Genomic DNA, 17210 nt, shown 5'->3' with positions numbered 1-17210 from the left:
GGGGCTCCTGTGTCCTTGCCCAAACTCAAAAAAGCCTATGAAAAAGGTACCAGGGGCATCTCATGGGGCCCCCTACTGACCCCAGGCCCTCGGGCAGTGCCCGAGTTTCAAAATGGTCAGTCCGCCCCTGGTGTAGACAGTAAAGAGGAGAAGGTTAGGGGAAGGTGAGAGAGCCGAGACATGACCTCTGTATCAGAAAATGCTGTGCCCCTGACATAGGAAGATGAATGAAATGCACAGAACGCTGTTAATAAAATAAAGGGAAATGTAAGAAACAACTGGATGAGATGATTCTGCAGAGTTTGGTGATCCCATCTGCAATGGTGAGGTCAGATCCCCATGAGGTAAAGGTTCAGGTAAAATGCTACATAACGAGAGTCAATATCATCATCCCGGTGTGGCTTACCACTTGTGAAATTATGCCCTTCCAGTGTAAAGACCTGAACCTGGACATCTTGGAGCACAACGCTCACTTTAGGACCAATCCTCAATATCACTTCTTCAGAAGTTATTGAATGTCCAAGTGGGGTAACCAAGGATTTCAGAAACAAAAACTCTTCTCTGTAGGTCCCATCTGTAAACCAAAAACACATAGATTACATGTGAGCATGCCTGCCAACTGTAAGAAGACAAATGATGTATCATCAGAGGATGGTATGCATAGGAGACAAGGCTGGACATGGCTAGAGATGGTATACAAAGAGAATGATGCTATACCTGTATAGACTAATCTACTGTACAAGGCAGCCCAGCTGAGCACCATGAGGGCCATTACCCAAACTAACAATTAAAAAATATAAGCAGGGTGAACAAGATCAATGAATGGATACAGGGGAGGAGCCTAAACATGGCGGTGACGGAGAGCACTATGTGAGTGCTCTCCGACAACCTCCGAGCTGACTACCCCGAGAACCCTCAGGACTTACATGGCGGAGCCCTACCTGAGTGAGGAGGTCTCCTAAGGGTGAGAAGCCGGCGCGGTGAAGGAGGAGGAGAGCGAGTGCGGGCACGGAGCTCCGGGAGGGGATTACGCTGCAGAGACCCGAGATCAGCTGTCGGGTTGCCGGGGAAACGGAGCAGTGCGGCGGGAGCTCGCTGGTGGCCGCAAAGGAGCTCTGGGAAGCAGAGACGCCGGCCGGTTCCCTGACAGGAGAGGGGAGACGCCAGATTAATCCCTAAACCTGCTGCACAGAAGAGTAAAACACAGGACACATATCTACAAGCAACAGGAGACCCTGCAGGAATCCCCCAGAGATACAAACCAGGAGAAATAAATGGACGGCTGTGACTCGGGTCGACTCACTCGATGAGCAAGTGAAGGAGGGTGAGTGAAGAAGCCAAATGTAATTGTATATGTGTCCTGGACTGTGGGAAATGATCTTAAGTTGCCTATAAAAGAGTGAAGGGGGATTCCCAGGGGGATCTGGAAAGTGAAAAAAATTAAAGAAAGAAGAGAGAAAGAGAAATTGTTAAGTAGTTTTAGAAGAGAAGAGAGATTTGACTAATATCAATACCCCAATATACAGCCTAAAGTTTCCCTCTGGTTAAAGAGTACAGCCTGCACAGGAGGTATGAAGAATAAAAGCGTTAAAGGAAGCGGGCTTAAAGGGTCCCAGACGGGTACAATTAAAAAATATACCTCCCAGGGGAACGCGACTCCAGAAAGGGCCCATAGTGGAAATGAAAAAGGGGAAATGGAAACCAGCATGGAAAATAGCCCTAGAATGTCATTGGGCCCGAATTGTAGCAGCCAACAGTCGATAGAAAACCCAGAGAGGAAAGATCTTGAAAAGGATTTACAAGTGCCGAATAAAAGAGAGATGGCCGAAATGTTTAAAAATTTGGAAAAAAACTTTTAAGCAAGAAATGACAAATATACGACAGGATCTAGGGCACCTGCTAATGAGAATGGAAGAAATGGAGGAAAAAATTAATAAACATACCCAATTCATTTCAGACCTAGAAAAAAGGTCCGTTATGATGAGGAATACGCAGAAACAATTGCTGTATAAAATAGAAGTACAAGAGAACAGGAATAGGAGAAGCAACTTGAGGATAAGAGGAATCCCAGAAATTCTGAAAGGGAGAGAACTGCAAGAAATAGTCTGTAAAATGTTAAACTCCATTATGGACAGATCTGAAACAGAGGTAATTAAATTGGATGGAGTATATAGAACAGGAAAGTTCCACCAAGGTAATGAGAAGGAAAAACCAAGAGATGTGATTGTTCAGCTGCATAAATATGGAGATAAGGAAGAGATTTGGAAAAGGACTAAAGGAAGAACAACTATTAAGTATGGAGATATAAATATTCAGATATTTGCGGACTTATCGTATGAGACATTGTGGAGAAGGAGATCCTTGAAACCCCTATTAGAGCAGATGAGAACACGGAATGTTCAATATAGATGGGGTAACCCAGAGTGTTTAATCGGATGGAAGAATGATGTTACAGCATATTTGAGATTTCCTGAGGACTTAAGAGACTTCTGCGATAGACTGGAATTGCATAGAATAAGGATTACTGGGTGGGAATCAGAGGGAGAAATAGGCAACGGGGGAAAAGAGGAATGGCAGACAGTAGGTAGGGGGGAGGTAGGGAGGAGTTAGAGGGGATAACGTGATTTTTTTTTTTTTTTTTTTATATTCCTCTCTATCTCTTCCAACCGCACCGCTAAAGTGGAAAGAAATAAAGAGAACGAGGGTAATCGGGGGTGGTTGGAGGATGGGAAAGCCGTACATGGGAGGAGTTCAACCCCAAGGTTTAAAAAAAAATCAAAGGTGGTCTTATATCCACAAATGATTGATAGGCAATTTGAAGGCCTAAAAAATGGGGGGTTGAGGGGGGGTAGAGGGAGAGGGAGAGGGGAGGGGGGGAGGGGATTAGCGGGTGAGGGGGGGAGGGTTATGGTTAGAAAGACGAGAGGGATAGGAGGGGTTTTAGAGATAATACTCTGCACGATAGAAGGGGGAAAAAAATACCGATACAAGACGTATGGACAATTTACGATTTATAACATATAATGTAAAAGGATTGAGCTGTCCTGGGAAGAGATTTAAATTATTTAAGGAGTTGCAGCATAGAGAAGAAGGTTTTTTTGCAGGAGACTCACCTAGAGATCAAGTCAAATGTAAAGTTGAACTCGAGAAATTACCCAACATGGTTCTATGCAGATTCCCCGATTAAGAGAGCTAAAGGAGTAGCAATAGGGTTTGCACAAAACATAAGGTTGGAGATTGAAGAGAGAGAAATAGATCCTGAGGGGAGATTTTTATTTTTGAAGGGTAGATTACAAGAACAGAAATGTACAATTGTGAATATTTATTGCCCAAATAAGAGACCGGAGGTATTTCTGAAGGGAGTCTTGAGAAAACTGATGGCCTTTAAGGAGGGACGTTTGATAGTGGCGGGGGATTTAAATTTCTGTATGGACCCACAGATGGACACGACCTCTTCTGTGCAGCGAGAGGGAAGTAGAGCTTTGAAAATTTTGAAGGGGGTGATACATGAGTGTCAACTGGTGGATATTTGGAGAGTGATACATGGAAAAGAGAGAGACTACACTTACTTCTCTAATGCCCATGGGATGTATTCCAGATTGGACTACATATTGGTAGACCATCAGCTTATAGAAATGGTGGATAAAATAGAGATAGAAGCGACGTCTCTCTCTGACCATGCCCCTGTTACATTGAAAATGAGGTAGGGGAGACGTTCGACCGGAGGGACAGGATGGAAGTTGAATGAAGCTCTTCTTATGGACCAGGAGGTTGACCAGAAAATTAGAGAAGAAATTGATAGATTTTTTCAGGAGAATGAGACAGGTGAGGTGTCGGTGGCTACAGTGTGGGAGTCCCACAAGGCCTACATAAGAGGTATATTGATTGCGTCCGGGGCAAAAAAGAAAAGGGAAAGAAGAGCGAAACTTACCGGGCTGTTAAAAGAAATAAGTGATCTAGAGCAGATACATAAAAATAAAAGAACAGATGAGATAAGACAGAAGGTAGTAAAAAAGAAAGAAGATCTAGAGTTATTGATGGAGGAGGAGAAGAGAAGAGCCTTTAACAAAGTAGCAAGTGAGAGGTATAGATGGGGAGATAGACCAGGAAAATATCTAATGAGAGCCTTGAGGGAAAAGAAAAATAGGAACTATATAGAAAAAATAAGAAACCCCAAGGGAGAAATGGTTTATTCTACCAAAGAGATCACTAAGGTGTTCAAAGAATACTATAGTAAGCTGTATAATATTGCCTCCCAAGATCCAGTAAATGGAAATGGAAAAGAGAGTAGAGAAAAAAGAAGGGTATATTTAAAAAACGCAGGACTACCGAAGCTAAGTGAGGATCAATTGAATTCCCTTGACTTGGAAATTACGCAGGAAGAAATAGAAAGTGCATTAAAAAGTACCATAAAGGGGAGAAGCCCAGGTCCAGATGGGTATACAGTGAGGTACTATAAAAAATATAGTGACTTATTACTACCTAAATTGGTGAAATATATGTACGCCCTGGGAGGAGAGATGGAGATGAGAAGGGAATCTTTACAGGCCCATGTGGTACTAATCCAAAAGGAGGGGAAGGATGCTACTCAATGCTCTAGTTATAGACCGATATCACTCTTGAACACTGACACAAAGTTATTCGCAAAGGTTTTAGCAAACAGATTAAAAGATTTAATGCCAGAATGGATCCAAGCGGATCAGGTGGGATTTGTTCCAGGGAGGGAGGGTAGAGACAACGGGTTGAGAACTCTGTTGCTTATCCAGAAGGCTAGGAAGGGGAAAACTCCAGTAGTGGTGCTTTCGATTGATGCTGAAAAGGCATTTGATAGACTGAACTGGAGCTTTATGATGGATACTCTGGAGATCTTAGGATTGGGAGCAAGAATGAGAGAGTGGATAGGAAAATTGTATAGGGAACCCTCCGCGGTTATTATGGTCAATGGAGAGAGGTCGGAAAATATAGGAATGTCTAATGGAACCAGACAGGGATGTCCACTGTCCCCATTGCTGTATGTACTGTCGTTGGAACCATTACTGGCAACAATTAGGAAAAATATAGATATAACAGGGGTGCAGATAGGAGGAGACGAACATAAGGTGGCAGCCTTTGCGGACGACCTGTTGTTCTATGTGGGAAACCCTAGGATAACACTCCCGAATTTAATGAAGAGCTTAAAGGACTATGGGGAGTTATCAAACCTAAAAATCAATCCAACAAAAACTGAGATCTTAAATGTAAATCTTCCAAATAGCGAAAAAGAAAAAATACAAAAAGAATTCCCTTTTATATGGAAAAATAGAGAGATAAAGTATTTAGGGGTTAAACTATCTGCTTCGTATACGAACTTGTACAAATTAAATTATATCCCACTCTTAAACGAGATTAAGGAGGAACTAAGGAAATTGGGAAGAGGTAATCCATCTTGGATAGGGCGTATAAACCTGTTAAAAATGGTAATTGTACCTAAAATCCTGTACAAATTTCAGATGATCCCAGTTAAAATCCCGGAGGTATTTTTTAAAGTAATAAAAAAGATGTTAACAAGATACATATGGAAAAATAAAAAATCTAGAATATCATATGACTTGCTGAGCAGAAATAAGGAGAAGGGAGGTTTGGGAGTGCCAGATATCAAGAGGTACTATAGAGCAGTAGTTCTAGCGAGAATGTACGATTGGACACATAACCAAGAGGGGAAAAGGTGGGTTAAGATTGAGAATGAATTAAGTGCAACTACTTTGAGTAAAATTATATGGGTACCAGCAAAATATAGAGGTTTAAAAGATACCACGAGTGTTTTTACACTGAATGTTTTAAAGGTTTGGGATAAATTGCACAAATTTATGAAATGGGATTTTAATTCACAACTAATTTCACTTAGGAACACGGACTATTTCCCTCCAGGTAGGGAGGAGAGTATAGGAAAATGGTTAAAAAAAAAAAAGAGGATATTCAATTGAGAGATATTATGGATGGTCAGGAATTAAGGACACTTAAAGATTTGGAAAAAGATAAAAGGGAATTTTTTTTTAAAATAGACGAGTGGAGATATCATCAATTAAAACACTTTGTTAGAAACCTCCCGAAACCTTTGAGACCGAGAAAGGATTGGAATTTGTTTGAGAGGTTATTGGATGCACGAGGAGATGGGAAACGGGGCACGGCAAAAGTTTATAAGATTCTCACTGAGTTAGACACACATAAAAAGCCAATGTATATAGCAAAATGGGAAAGAGATATGGAAATAGAATTAGATGAAGATAAACAAAGGAAAATATATAGATTAATACACGAGAACATAAGTATGAGAGAGGTGGAGGTAAATTATAAATGTTTAACAAGATGGCACATTGCATCGAATGTGGAACACAGGATGAGTGGGGAAAATACACCAGAGTGCTGGAGGGGATGTGGAAAGATAGGTACGTTATATCACTTATGGTGGGAGTGCCCAAAGATCCAAGGCGTGTGTGTCTACTACACAGTACAGATTTATCAGTAAATAAATATAAGGACTCTGGTATATGGCACTACCTGAATGCGGCAAAGGGTCTGATTCCTAGGTTTTGGCACAGACCAGAGGCGCCGAGGGAGGCGGACTGGGTAGAGAGAACGAATCAGATATGTAAGATGGAGAAACTATATCATACGCAAGAAGACAAGATGGGGCTATTCTATAAGAAGTGGAGAAAATGGGAAGAATTTGTAGCGAGTCATACAAAGTAGTAATGTCAAAGAGGAAGAAGTATTTGTATACACGTTTTAGGAAAAGAGTTAATAGAATAATTCAGACTGGGAGGGTTCATGAGTGGGGAGGGTGGGTACTCTGTGGGGGGTGGTGGGGTATGAGATGGGGACTAGGGAGGCAATGGGAATAAAAGATAGGAAGAAAAGTAATTAATGGGTTGGAAAATGATTTCTGTATGAAAATAATAAGGAATTGTATAATTTATATGGAAAATAAATAAATATTTAAATGAAAAAAAAAAATGCATGGATACAAGGCTGAGCTCAGCTAGGACTATTATACCAGGAATCCTTCATAAAGAATACAGCAGGTATACAGACCAGGAAACTCAACTCAGGGATGGTGGGAGACCCTCATAAATGGGAAAACAAGTGTACAGGTTCCGGAGCTCATTGCAGGGATCTCACCAATAGGCTCTTTAAAAGACAGAAAAGACTGCGGGGTGTAACACCACTAGCTTCCACCACTGGTAAGCTGAGTAAACGTAATGTTTAATAAATATTAATAAATTAGGATAATTTATTGTATTACCTTCTTCCTTTATGTTAGTATAAACCTTCCCCAGGTAAAACGAACTCTCCGTCTTGTTCTACAAAAGAATAGTACAAATGGTTCCATCAATACAATTGTTACTAGTTGTGTCCCACATATTATATGTATTACTGCTGGTGCAATGCATTGTGTCATGCTTTCGTACACCTTTGCAACCCATTTCCATGAATTTCCCCCCCCCCACACCCCAGGACAGAGGGTGGAGTAGGGGGAGGAGCTAATAGCGGTGTGATAAGTAGAGCCATTCTCCAAGCTTGTCCTTCAGGAGCCGCAGGAGCCAGTGATGGCAGAGAAATGGATGTGGAGAAGATCTGTAAGAGCCGCCGTACAGTGTTCTCAGCCCTCCTGGAACTATGAAGCTATTGTACACTGTAGACTTTGCAGAGATAGCGAGTAATAAAAGTTCCAGAGTAGAGCAAGTCAATCTCATCACTCTGCTGGCATTGATCACTTTGTAAGCCCCCCATGTGATGACTGTAGGACCCTCACTAATAGGAGGACCATCTGGGAGAGGAGAGAGGACATATGAGAAAGACTAACCTCCCTCCACCGGTCATGTCTGCACCAGTCAGTATGTACTGCTCTCCTACATGGAGCCTGGACCTAATGGGTGCACAGTGCTCTGCAGGGGAGTGGACAGCTCAGTCAGCACAGAGAATGGAGGAGCTGACTGAGATAGGGAGAAAAGTGGGCGGGCATTGTAACTGACAGCAAGAGGAGGAGGGGAGCTCCAAAAATGGACAATGCTGCTTGTCCTGGATCATCATCATTTCCATTGAGCCATCCACCAGCACCATAACAACCATTGAGACTATGCAGCCAGGCTGCCTGCACCCAGCAATATGTCATGTTGTGTGGCCCAGATGCCTGCACCCAGAAACATGTGATGTTGTGTGGCCCAGATGCCTGCACCCAGCAATATGTGATGTTGTGTGGCCCAGATGCCTGCACCCAGAAACGTGATGTTGTGTGACCCAGATGCCTGCACCCAGAAACATGTGATGTTGTGTGACCCAGATGCCTGCACCCAGAAACATGTGATGTTGTGTGGCCCAGATGCCTGCACCCAGAAACATGTGATGCTGTGTGGCCCAGATGCCTGCACCCAGAAACGTGATGTTGTGTGGCCCAGATGCCTGCACCCAGAAACATGTGATGTTGTGTGGCCCAGATGCCTGCACCCAGAAACATGTGATGTTGTGTGGCCAGGTGCCTGCACCCAGAAACATGTGATGTTGTGTGGCCAGGTGCCTGCACCCAGAAACATGTGATGTTGTGTGGCCAGGTGCCTGCACCCAGAAACATGTGATGTTGTGTGGCCAGGTGCCTGCACCCAGAAACATGTGATGTTGTGTGGCCAGGTGCCTGCACCCAGAAACATGTGATGTTGTGTGGCCCAGATGCCTGCACCCAGAAACATGTGATGTTGTGTGGCCCAGATGCCTGCACCCAGAAACATGTGATGTTGTGTGGCCCAGATGCCTGCACCCAGAAACATGTGATGTTGTGTGGCCCAGATGCCTGCACCCAGAAACATGTGATGTTGTGTGGCCCAGATGCCTGCACCCAGAAACATGTGATGTTGTGTGGCCCAGATGCCTGCACCCAGCAATATGTGATGTTGTGTGGCCCAGATGCCTGCACCCAGAAACGTGATGTTGTGTGGCCCAGATGCCTGCACCCAGAAATATGTGATGTTGTGTGGCCCAGATGCCTGCACCCAGAAACATGTGATGTTGTGTGGCCCAGATGCCTGCATCCAGAAACATGTGATGTTGTGTGGCCCAGATGCCTGCACCCAGAAACATGTGATGTTGTGTGGCCCAGATGCCTGCACCCAGAAATATGTGATGTTGTGTGGCCCAGATGCCTGCACCCAGAAACATGTGATGTTGTGTGGCCCAGACGCCTGCACGCAGAAACATGTGATGTTGTGTGGCCCAGATGCCTGCACCCAGAAACATGTGATGTTGTGTGGCCCAGATGCCTGCATCCAGAAACATGTGATGTTGTGTGGCCCAGATGCCTGCACCCAGAAACATGTGATGTTGTGTGGCCCAGATGCCTGCACCCAGAAATATGTGATGTTGTGTGGCCCAGATGCCTGCACCCCAGCAACCACTGACACGTAAAGGCTAAGTTCACCTTTTCAGGCAGATTTTGGCTTTTCATAATAAATAGAAGCCTTTTCTAATGTCTTTTTTGCCCAAACCATCCTAATGTGCTTATCTCTCACAGTCCATGGAAACAGCATTGTCATTTTGACCATGGGGTTTCCATGTGGTTCCCGCACTCACAATCATACTGCGATCGTGCTGTGGGGTGAGATGCATGGGGGTCCTTATCAAGTGATGATGTCATTGGTTATCAAGATGCCGGCGGCTAGAAGGTCGCAGTGGTGCACAATGAAAACCTGTGGCTTTGTGTAACTAAACGGCAGGCTTGTTCCACCCGCTGGCTTGTATACAAGTTTTGGGCAATTTGCAGACATTTTTGCCAAGGCACCCCTGAAGACACCCCCAGGCACCCCTGAAGAAACCCCAAGGCACCCCCTGAAGAAACCCCCAGGCACCCCTGAAGAAACCCCCAGGCACCCCTGGGTACCTGGGCACCCTGGTTGGGAATAGGCTGTGTTCTCCTATGCACATGTTCTCCTGTCATTTTATTGTGCTGCATTCTGACCTCAATATCTGCAAAATATCAATCCACTCTAAACTGTGTGTGAGTCTAGTTTATGGTTTTATCCAGGGGGTCCTCCTGGTCCAAGGTCTAGGGTGGAGTCAGTGGGGGTGGGGCTTTCAAGGCAGGCTCAGAACAGACAGGGAACCCGAAAAATACTCAAGGGGGTAGTGCTACATGTACAATCAGGTTGCATAGTGTGTGGCCAGCTTTATACAAGTACATAGGAGAGAGCGGATGGAGACACTCGGCGGTCATTGTCCCTGTGTAAACACACCAATTTCACTTTCAGGCCCCATCCACACCTCATGTAGTGGGGCGCATGTTCTTGGGCAGAGTATTCCCTTGACACTCATAGGGCAGCCCATTGATTTCGATGGCCTTCTCTATGAGCAACAAATGTGGCAAAGTAGCTCTTGGGACATTTTGCATTGTTGCGGTTTGCACATTTTTTACTGTGTTTTTGGCACACGTTTTTTCACTCGGCACAATGTGTGTTTGCTTCCATGTTTGGAGTGTCATTAACAATTAGTGCCACTGAAAGGGTAACTAGGTAATTTTAGGTGTATAAATATGGTCATACACTATGCAATCTGATTGTATGATTTCTGTACAATCATTAGATCTCTAAAACTATATAATAGGACACAGCTATCAATCCAATCACTCTGTGTCCAATCAGGCAGGCCCTTGCGCTACATAGTTGATGATAGAGCTAAAGGAGATTGTACAATCAGATTGTATAGTGTATGATGAGCTTTACAGACTTCCAGGGACACACTGTGGAGCAACTTGGTAGTTCATTAGAGCTTCCTGTCAGAATATCTGCTTGACTGTACATCCCATACATCCCGTACATTCCATACATCCCGTACACCCCATACACCTCGTACACCCCGTACATCCCATACATCCCATACAGCAAGCAGGTATTCTGACAGGTCTGCAGGAGACCTGCATGACATCAGCAATCTACTGATCTCTGGTGCAATGCTTTCCAGGCTCTTTTGGACAAAAATAATAAATATACATTGTTTTACCTACAAAAAAATGTGCATTTATTATTTTTGTCCAAAAGGTGAACTTATCCTTTAAGCTGTCTTTGGATCCTGCTGGGTTAGTACATTGCACACGGGGATCCTGTCCATACAGACCGGGTCACGGCATAAAGTGGTATTTGAAACAGACCATTGCTACCTAATACAAAATTCCAAACTGTCCGCCTCATATTGTCTGATATCTGGAGATCAATCTCTCCTTTCATTACAAGCAGCTTCCCATAATACTGAGCTGTGGTCCCCTCTGTACCCCCTGGACAGCCTGGGGGTCTTTAGACATATTGTACCCTCCATGTCCCATCAATACACCCCTCCCCCAGCCTGTGCCCACCATACCTCTTTTAATAACAGGGTAAGCTCTCCTTCTGGAAAGTACAGGCTCAGCCACGCTTCCTCATGTCTACAAAGTCCATAAACCTTTGTGGTTGGAGGTGATGGGATGGTGATCTGTGGAACACAACAAGCACACGGATCAGTGTGAGACAGATCGGGGCCATGACCTAAAAATGCTTTTATGTCAAATTGCATAACATTTGTGTAGCTCCCTCCTAGTTTGGTGCTAGGTTTACATAGTGAGCTGTTGCTTGGTATTTGATAGGTAAATGTAATATCCCACTGTAGTCTGAGTGGCTGTAAAAAGCATGGTCAGATCTCTGTAGTTGGTGAGCTGTGATCACTTAGTTAGGTCTGCTCTGTGTGCTCAGCTGCTACCAGTCTGCCTATAGCTTCCTCTGTATCCAGGAGACTGTAGACGTTTCTGGATGATAGGTATGGCATTATGCAGAAGGTAACATGAATATTGATAGAGCCCCAACCTATTGACCAGGGAGAGGCTCTGAAGGCATGCTGGGTAGCAGGATTTATTCAGTGAGCACTGAAGTTCTGGGTCTTTCCTGCATAGGATCGTCCAAGCCTGAGAGAGGACACACTGCCCTCCCAGACATCTACTGCCATGTGGCTTCAGGTGGGTGACCTGAGGGCCTGAATGCTAAGTCCCAGGTTCTGCTGTGCTGACTGAGGGGCCGTCTACTGAAGATCTGGTCTGGTATCACGGAGGAAGGCGTTCAGCTACTCTTAGGCCTTGTGAGTAATGACACCCCTAAAGAATCTCAGAGACTGAGTGCTGGTTAACCCCTTCTGGTGCTGGGGAGTCAGGTGCGGGTCTACCACAGGACTGGTGTCCACCTGGCCAAATTTAAAGGGGCATTGCTCTGGGGCTCTAAAGAAATTACTGCTACTACTAGTGGTGCACCAAAATGAAAATTCTGGTGCCTAAACCGAAAACGAAAATTCAAAATGCACTTGGCCGGCAGCCGAAACCGAAATGTGCAGTTTTTAAAAATAAATAGATATTTTATATATAAAAAAACTGCAGTACTTAAAAATCTCCATGGGTAATGCTTTAAAGTTTTCTACAGGTTGGTAGTATAACATTACAGAGGAGGTCTAGTGCAAGAATTATTGCTCTCGCTTTGACATTCGTGTCGATACCTCACATCTGTGGTTTGAACACCATTTACATATGTGGGCATGGCCTACATATGCATTCACCACTAAGTGTGAGCACGGGGGGACGAGAGCACTTTAAACTTTTTTTTATTTATTTATTTAATTTGTTTTGTTTTGTTTATTTCACTGTCTCTTTAAAAAAAATTTTAATCACTTTTATTTTTGTCACAAGGAATGCATGCATCCCTTGTGATAGAATTATTTAGTGATGGGTCCTCTTTATAGAGAGATATGGGGTCAATAAGACCCCACATCTCTCCTCTGCAATGTAAAGCATTAGATAAAAAAAGCATTGATCTAGTGCTTTAAAAAAAATGGCCGTAACCGGAAGTGACATCGCTCCTGTCCTCCAAGGGCATAGGGATGAGTGGAGGCCATCTTTCCTTCACTCATCTCTATGCCCAGCGCTGGGATCATTTGATAATTTCTCAATAAGGCTGAGAACTATCAAACGGTGGCCGGGCGGTAGCGGCGGGTGGGCAGCGGCAGCAGCGGCGAGGGGCAGGGTTTTTTTGGCACCTGCGTCGGTTCTTTTTTTATTCATATTGGCAGATGGCTGAAAGTGGTGTTTTCAGCCGAAACGTTAAGGCCACAGCAATTTCGGTGCATCCCTAGCTACTACCACTGTTACTGCTACTACTACTGTTTGATTCAAGCTGAAACTCTGACATAGCTTGCACTGAAGATTAGATAAAGTTCTCAAGTGTACATAGATCCTGTTTTTGGAGTATCCCGCTCATCTCCCTCATCCCTATCCCCAGTAAAAAAACAACACCCCTAGACTGGTTATTGGAGAGACCTGTGAATGAGTCCATGTGGCTGGCTGCAGGGCAAAGTAACTGGGAAGGAACTGGACAGTATGCCCATCAAAAAAGGAACAAGAACAGATTGGGGTTTTCATGGTGCTGACACCTTCTCTCAGAATAAAGTCAACAATGCTTTAAAACAAATCATCAACTTTAATTACAAAATTAGTTAAAATTGAATTTGGAAAAACATTCCCCTAAAAAATGGTAATTTCATAAAGGACTCAAAGAATTGAACCCTCATATTTGTCACTAGTAGACACAGTGTGAAAAGCATTGGGACTTGGCACCCCCTCCTGCAGATCGATATGCTGTGTCAGTTACTGTATTTACTACATCATTCTGTGATAAGTTACACTAGGAGGGGTAGTGCACTCTGGGGGGTTGTGATGCTAATGACAAATATGAGGATATGATTCTTCGAGCCCTTTATGGACTTACCATTTTTAGGGGAATGTTTTACCCCATTCAATTGTACTAATTTTGTAATAAAAGTTGATGATTTTTTTAAGAGTTGTATTTGTTCTGAGAGAAGGTGTCAGCACTGTGAAAATACCAATCTTTTTTTGTTAATTTTTTGACTGTTTTTCCTTTTCTTTCTTTCTTTCTTTCTTTTTCTTTCTTTCTTTCTCTCTCTTTTCCTTCTTTCTCTCTCTTTATTCTTTTCCCTCTCTCGTGCGAAACACGTCAGGACTTGGCACCCCCTCCTACAGATCGATATACTGTGTGATTTACTGTAGTAAATAATGTACATTATTATGTAATAAGTTACACTAGGAGGGGTAGTGCACTCCGGGGGGGTTGTGGTGCTGATGACAAATATGAGGGTTCAATTCTTTTAGTCCTTTATGGACTTACCATTTTTTAGGGGACTGTTTTACCCCATTCAATTCTAACTAAATTTGTAATAAAAGTTGATGATTTTTCTTTAAAGAGTTGTTGTCTTTGTTCTGCAAGAAGGTGTCAGCACCATGAAAATCTCAATCTTTTCTTGTTCCTTTTTTGACTGGTTTTTCATATACAGGGATTTGGTGGCTGAATTTACCAACTGGACCTGGTATTATTTTCTATTAACGGACAACATTCACATGGCTCCTATGGGAGTAGAAGTACATTTGTAAACCATGTTCATTGCACCTCCCCCCAAACTCCACCCCTCACTGACATGTTTCACCCTCTGTCAAGGCTTTGTCATGGAGGAAAAAGATTTAGAGAGCGGTGGGGGGCATTAATATGCACAAAAAGTCCCACAATTAACAGCCATGAAGGTACAGCATATTAATGATAACATTGTTCTTTCTGCAGCTTTAAACAAGCCCATAATGATCCCCCGTCTTCCTCCAACTCCTCCATTATCATACTTCCCCTTTATAAGAAACCCTCCATAATAATAATGATCCTTGGCAGTATATTCAATTAAACCGCATTTAAAGCACAATTATCATTGAAATTCAATGCTGGGAGATGCAATTCATTATGTAGAACCTTTTTATGTTTTCAGCCACTATTCAGCCAAAATTAGAGCAGTCTACGTTTTCCTGGGAACAAGAGAGAGATACAAAAAAACTCCTTTGCCTCTATGACTAAGCCCAGGTTCTAACTAGACTGAGAGACCTGAGATCCGTGCGCTGCATTCAAAACGCACTGATCTGCAGTGGGTATCAGTGCAATGTTAACGACACCCCAAATACAAGTCGCAAACACCGTGCCTCTGCCTGCATCAAATTGTATGATACAAAATGACCATGTGATCCGGTTGCTGCGTATTTCCGAAAAAAGTGCATACACAACTTTGGTGCAATGCGGTGCAGTTTGAGCCCATTCAAAATGAATAATCACACCACACTGAATCGCAGGAAGTTGCTGCAGTTCCTGTGCAATTCATATACAATTCCCAGTATACAGATCCTAGGCTAAGCCCTGAAAGAGGGTGAAATGCATTACAGGGAGCAGAGTTTTGGGGGAAGATGCAATGAACATTGTACAATAAAGTTTAATGAAAAGAGAGATTACCAGTCATGCAGCTTTTACTGTATCTGTATTGCTGGAGTGTTTCTGGGGAATAGATGGTCCCCATTGTTGGATACATCTCTAACAGCTGGTGAGTGCAGCCGGGCAAACCAGGAGTGATACCATTTCCCTGTGTTGTTTAATTCCCAGAGATAACTGGAGTAACCGTCCAACTAATCCATACATTCATCAACAGTGTGATGTCCATTTATTAGAATTTCTCCAAATATCATATGACCCTCTAATAGTTATTGTATGGCTATAGCTATGAGCTGAGAAGAGAAGGAAACTGTTACTGCAACCTGACAGCAAAGGGCATCACAGAGCTAAATGAACTGTAGATATTAAAATGCAATACCTAAGATAAGGCCCAGCAACAGTGTGATGTCCAGTTACTGGATTCTCTCCACATTCCCTACAACCCTTCTCTTAGCCTCTGTATTATAGCTATTAGCTGATAAGTGTTGGGGAGTTTCAACTGTTACAACCAATGATAAGAGCACAATGTTGTAATATTTATGGCCATTGCCCTTTGCTGGTCACCCTGTCTGTGACCTCAGAACTGGATGCCATAGAGTCATTGATCTGGTAATCATGGGATTTGATGGGACAATCTAAAACACACCTGGATTCAATGTTCTTCATTGCCATCGGCTCTTGGGCCTTTACAACGTCTAGATTATATTCAGGACTAACTTACATTTCTGATCTCGGTGGTGTTCACCATTACTTTGAAGATTGCCTTTATTCTTAGACAGAATCCTAATATGCCTTTCAGAATATATTCTGTGGGAGAGGGTGGAGGGGAAGGTCCTTGTGTGGTATGATTGGTGGGTAGCACAATGGTACGATGTGTGGTGTGGTGGTCAGTCTTTTTTGGACATTTATCACAATGCGGAGTCGTTGTATTCTGCGTAGTAGTCGGTCTAGGTGAGACGGCTTGAGTGCCTCCGATGTACTCTGCAATAAAAAGATGAGATGTAGACAGATGAGTGACATCTCAATGACGGCTACAGCTGAAATGGTTTTTGGTGAATAAATCAACAATCAATAGATTTCTTTTCATGGATCATAAACGATGACAGCTTGTAAAGATATTTTTTAGACATTTTGGGGATGTTTATTATTTACAACCAAATATATGACCTGAGCTTTCTATTACACAGGTCTGCAAAAAAAAATTTTTCAAGAGCTGTTTTTGTTATTCCATGTAATCTTTATGTTTTTTGGTGCGCTGAATCCGAAAATGACCTCCATTTTATCATAAGACACCATGTTTCCTGACAATTTAGGTAACTATGTTAAACAAGGCGATACCTCAAAAAAATTGAAATAGACTTAGAAAATTAAAGTTTTATTACAATTTTTTCATGAAAATCCATTTTTGAACTGAAATGAGCTCACCTACACAAACTAAACTCAATTCTTCTTCCCTGTGAGGCTCCTCTTGGTGCATTTACGCTTGTGAGTAGTATCTGGAATGTCTCTCTGAAGCATCCAACAATATTCTGCCATCATTGTAATGCTCCATTTTCCCTGGTATCTCCTTTCCATCTCTTTAATGTCTTGGTGGAATCGTTCACCTTGTTCCTCACTCACAGCTCCCAAATTTATTATGTTTTATACATGGAGATCATATCCCCCCTTATGTATTATACATGGAGATCATATCCCCCCCTATATATTATACATGGAGATCATATCCCCCTTATGTATTATACATGGAGATCATATCCCCCCTTATGTATTATACATGGAGATCATATCCCCCCTTATGTATTATACATGGAGATCATATCCCCCTTATGTATTATACATGGAGATCATATCCCCCTTATGTATTAT

The 17210-nt window shown here is 43.0% G+C and overlaps 1 pseudogene across 1 annotated transcript in view; it reads right to left on the bottom strand.

Annotated features, from left to right (window-relative positions):
• Positions 1-16268, bottom strand: part of LOC149441790 (proteinase-activated receptor 1-like) — a 45401-nt pseudogene extending 29133 nt beyond the window's left edge. Inside the window, exons 1-4 of the transcript XR_016307296.1 lie at positions 16066-16268; positions 11377-11487; positions 7283-7340; positions 407-574 (exon numbers count right to left, since the gene is read on the bottom strand). The product of XR_016307296.1 is annotated as a proteinase-activated receptor 1-like (transcript). The remainder of the gene's footprint in view (positions 1-406; positions 575-7282; positions 7341-11376; positions 11488-16065) is intronic.
• Positions 16269-17210: the final 942 nt, after the last annotated feature.

This window comes from Staurois parvus, unplaced genomic scaffold (assembly GCF_062004578.1).
Source record: "Staurois parvus isolate SC_StPar_1 unplaced genomic scaffold, SC_StPar_1.0 ptg000947l, whole genome shotgun sequence".
NCBI classification, from domain to species: Eukaryota; Metazoa; Chordata; class Amphibia; order Anura; family Ranidae; genus Staurois; species Staurois parvus.
This window is presented reverse-complemented; position numbering and strand designations above follow the sequence as displayed.